Source organism: Macrobrachium rosenbergii, chromosome 54, assembly GCF_040412425.1.
Source record: "Macrobrachium rosenbergii isolate ZJJX-2024 chromosome 54, ASM4041242v1, whole genome shotgun sequence".
Classification (NCBI taxonomy): domain Eukaryota; kingdom Metazoa; phylum Arthropoda; class Malacostraca; order Decapoda; family Palaemonidae; genus Macrobrachium; species Macrobrachium rosenbergii.
In genome coordinates this window covers 39738198-39743197 of record NC_089794.1, presented here as the reverse complement: position 1 = coordinate 39743197, position 5000 = coordinate 39738198, and the positions used below count along the sequence as shown (strand labels likewise).

General features: G+C 36.9%; 1 protein-coding gene across 1 annotated transcript in view; it reads right to left on the bottom strand.

Annotated features, from left to right (window-relative positions):
• Positions 1-5000, bottom strand: part of LOC136835001 (solute carrier family 7 member 14-like) — a 686661-nt gene that overhangs the window by 204911 nt on the left and 476750 nt on the right. The window contains exon 3 of the mRNA XM_067098012.1: positions 4957-5000. This exon is cut by the window's right edge and continues 27 nt beyond it. The gene's annotated coding sequence lies outside the window, so the exon portion shown is untranslated. The remainder of the gene's footprint in view (positions 1-4956) is intronic.

Sequence of the window (5000 nt, the reverse complement as noted above, 5' to 3'; positions counted from 1 at the left end):
GAGAGTGCCTGGTTGGGTGTAAAAGTTGGTTTTAGGGGAGTTCTGAGCACTGCATAGAAAGATTGGATTGTCTAGGGTGCATAGTGAAGGATACTTCACAATATTGATGCAAAATGTTAAAGCCAAAATTATATAGATGCAAAAATGGTGAAACCAAAATTGTATGGATGCAAAAATATTAAAGGGAAAATTATGCATCTTCTGAGTGTGCTATTTCGTAGCGTCTATAAGTATCCCCCCTACTTTCAGGGTGAGAGATAGTGCAAGATTGAATGTGCGTGTGTGATTGTGTGCTTGTGTGTGTGATTGTGTGTATGTGTTTGTGTGGGTGCTTGTGTGTGAGTGTATGTGTGTGGCAAATTACGATATACGATTGTACAAGCCGATAGGCTGAAATAGTGAATCCAAGCGGTCTGATTAATTGATCAGTTTCTCTGGGAAACAAATCTATCGAACCACGGTCGATATTTGGATCCACACTTAGATCTGACCATCTATTCTTGCTAACAGACAGACTTGCAAACAGACAAAACGGATTGAAACCGTAGCGTCCTTGGATAATAAAAGAGATATAGTGGAGAAGGGGCGGCCATGGATGGTAGGCCTAAAATTTTATATAGGGCGACGGGTGGCGCGGAAGTGAAAAATGTAGGATGTGTTGTAGGAAATGGAATGGGTTAGTATGTGTGAGGGAAACAGATATACTGGAATAGATATGCTGGTAATGGGATAGCTATGTCAGTGGGGGGAAATACAGGAAGTGTGCTGATTCAAGAGATGGGAGGAATGTGTACTCAGCGATGGTCTGATGCCAACTGAGTAGCTTTTTAGCGTTTGAAGGGACATGTGTAGGTGACATTATTGACACGCAAAGTATTGCGTCAACAATTTTGAGTGGTCTAGCGAACGCCTACGGGCAAGTGTATTGACTCCACGACTATTCCTAACCCTTATGGAAGGAGCTTGGGAAGTTAGAGGAAGGATATTTGATGTGTTGAAGCTGCAGAGTTACGGGATATAAAAATGGGCGGTGAATTGAATTTTTATGAATAGATGTTTGCAGACGATACAGCACTGATTGGTAATGGTGGGCAGGAAATAATGAAAGGCTTTGAAAGTATTCTTGAGAACAGAAAGTGTTAGTGGATCTAAGTGAGAGTAAGGTTATGAGGGCAAATGGAAACTTATATGATGGTTGTTGGTACGGAACGTAGAAAACCGGAGGTAGTGGATTTGCATACGCATACGTAATTGGGAGTAAATGTAACTGATAGTGGTAGGATGATAGAAGAGGAGCGTCAAAGGATAGATGAAGCAGGAAGGATAACTGGAATTAAGAATGCAAAAAGACTTGGAGTGTCTATGGAAACCAATACGGAAGTGTGTTGTTGAACCAAGTTTCATTTTTTGGGAGTGAAGTTTAGTTTTGAAACGAGAATGAAAGAAAAGTTTATTAAACTATTTACAAAATGCAAAAAATTATAATAGCTTTGAAAGCTTGTCAGTACTTTTTCAAACAGTGAAAGCTGAGTGTAGGCAAGAGAATTTTTAGTGAATGATAGATTGTTGACATATCTATTATATATATATATATATATATATATATATATATATATATATATATACATATATATATATATATATCTATATATATATATATGTATATATATATAGTATATATATATGTATATATATATATACATTATACATGTAATATATTTATATATATATATATACATTATACATGTATATATTTATATACATATATATATATATATATATTTATATATATATATATATATATGTATATATATATATATATATATATATATATATATATATATATATATATATATATATATACACACACAGGATGGAGTTACTAGACCTCATACCTCTTTCTTCTGGGTGTTACTTAACACAGTTGAAAGTACAATGGGTTTTCAGGAAGTGATCACAAGTGGTTTCCTTCTCGTTCCTTCCCGTTCAGGACTTGCTGGTGAGGCGAAGCTAAGGTGATACACAAACAAATATACATACAACCGCACACTCACAAACACTATATATACAGTATATATATATAGTGTTTGTGAGTATATATAATGTGTTTTATCAGATAGAAAAAGAGAGAGAGAGAGAGAGAGAGAGAGAGAGAGAGAGAGAGATCCACAAAACAGACATGATCCACTTACATAAGCGGCAGTATTTGTGCATGAACCGTCGATGCCACCATTGTTGCGGTTTCAAAAAGGCCTGATTAAAGTCAGGAGAAGCGACCATTTTTTTTTTGCGACGTCTTATTTATTTTGAAGAAGAGAACTCTGTTCATCGCCATCTCCTGATTACCTTCAGCGATAACGTTGATGGCACATGACCGTAGGCAAGCATTCTCGCTCTTGTGACTCGTGACAAAGGAAATTGACGTCAGAAGCAGGTCGGAGTTCGGTTGAGAGGGAAAGACTAAATGAGCAATGGTTCGTCCTCGGTTGGCTGAGGATAATCAAGTCAAGGTCCTTTGCTGTGTATTGTCATGCTGTGGTATTTATTCTGACTTGATATTTCTCTCTCTCTCTCTCTCTGCTATGGTCAGCAAAGGCACGATGTGTTGAACAAAACGTTCCCAAATCGCCCAGACGTTGTCCAGAATTCGAACCTTTTCCTAATTTCGACAGAGAGAGAGAGAGAGAGAGAGAGAGAGAGAGCGCTACTTTTCCTTATGACTGAAACAAAAGTGTGGATCATATTGTTAGGGAAAATTAAGAGGTTAAAGCGGAAATCAGCATAAACATCATTCATCATTGTCTTGAAATTACAAGGGTTAATCTGACGATCACACGCAAAGGAAACCAACAGAAATGGGAAGAAGGGTGGACTTAATCTGTAAGGAGACGATAGCCCTATCACTGAAGGAAAGAAGGCCGTAAGAGTAAGAGAAGCAGAAGCAGGAAGAGGATTCCACACCTCGCTCTGTTTGATTTATTGCCCTTTTGTTAGTGAGTCACTATTGGCACTGGATATTGTGGTGTCAATGAGTCATTATTGGCACTGGATACTATGGTGCAAGTGATTCACCACTGGCAGTGGATATTGTGGTGTCAGTGAGTCACTATTGGCACTGGAGTCATTGAGGTGTCAGTGAGTCACTGGATATTTGGAACTAGATATTGTCAATGAGTCATTATTGGCACTGGATCAGTGCAAGTGATTCACTCAGTTATTGTGGTGTCGGTGGTCATATTGTGGTGTCAATGAGTCACCATTGGCACTGGATATTGTCAGTGTCATTGTGGTGTCAATGAGTCACTATTGGCACTGGATATTGTGGTGTCAGTGAGTCACTATTGGCACTGGATATTGTGGTGTCAGTGAGTCACTATTGGAATTAGATATTGTGGTGTCAGTGAGTCACTCTTGGCGGTGGATATTATGGTGTCAATGAGTCACCATTGGCACTGGATATTGTGGTGTCAGTGAGTCACTATTGGCGGTGGATATTGTGGTGTCAGTGAGTCACTATTGGCACTGGATATTGTGGTGTCAGTGAGTCACTATTGGTACTAGATATTGTGATGTCAGTGAGTCACTATTGGCACTGGATATTGTGGTGTCAATTAGTCATTTTTGGCACTGGATACTGCGGTGTAAGTGAGTCACCACTGGCAGTAGATATTGTGGTGTCAGTGAGTCACTATGGGCACTGGATATATTGGCAGCTGCTGGAATATGGATTTTCACTAAAGCTGTGAATTGGGAGCTAGGCAAAGTTAAAGAAGTTGAACAGCTGAATGAGAAGAAACCAAATGAAACGGATGAAAAGTCAAATGCAGAACTCAATGCATCTGAAGGCCAAAAAGACGTTAAAAGAACTTTTAATACTGCTCACAGTATTTCTCTCTAGATACAGTGTAGGCATCACTTTCATTTCTTATAGTTTAATACATGGTAGATATGCTACATATTCGATTTGTAATTTTCTATAATATTTTCCTATTTTTGTATTTGTCAGCTACGATTTACGGTTATGTAATTGAGAGCGCTAATAATAATAATAATAATAATAATAATAATAATAATAATATAATAATAATAATAATAATAATGCCATTATTATCAATGTTATTGATGACAGAAATGATGACAATGATTGGTATGATTATAATTGATGTTATTATTGCTATGATGTGTATGTATATATATGTATATGCATATATATTATATACATATATACAGAGTATATATATGTATGTATAATTTTTGGGAATTATATTTACCAAAAACTATTTTTTTATAAATCAGTCCTGTCTGTGTATGTGTGTGCGTCTGTGTATATCTATGGTGGGTGTATAGTGCAGTCATTGCACCTCATGTGATGCGCTGTAGGCATTACTAAAAGGTGTTCCAAGCAATCATTTTTTAGCTTTTTACTTCCTTCCTGCTTCTGTTTATTCAGCCTCGTTATTTAATACTTCTAACTGTATCTTCTTAGTGCAAGTGTGGGGTTTTTCCCAATTTAATCCTTATGCCTTTTAACTGATATACGTACCTTTTCTGGGTCTCTTTATTATCCTGTCCAACCGCTCCAACACCCTCTTTTAACTGCCTTAATATACAGTATGTGGGTATGGACGTATGTATTTTTGTTTTACAGATATGATTATGTATATATATTTTTAGATATTTCTTATATGAAACTCCTTTTAAACATATTTATTTATTTATCGTTTTAATTTCCTATTTGATTTCATTACGGCTTCAGTAACCTAAATGTTGTAACGCCAGTGTTAATATCCCCAAACCAATCAATCACTACCTTAAGTATTGGCTGAACGTTGTCCCAGTGCTCGGCTTGACAGCCTCAATTTCAGAGTTCAATCAACCTTTTACACATCAAGATTTGTAACTTTTAGTCCCTTTTAGTCCATGAAAAGAAGAGAACTTGTTTTACAGAATACTCACGTTGGCGTTTCCCCACGAAGAGCTCCGTAGTCAGTCTGAAAAAA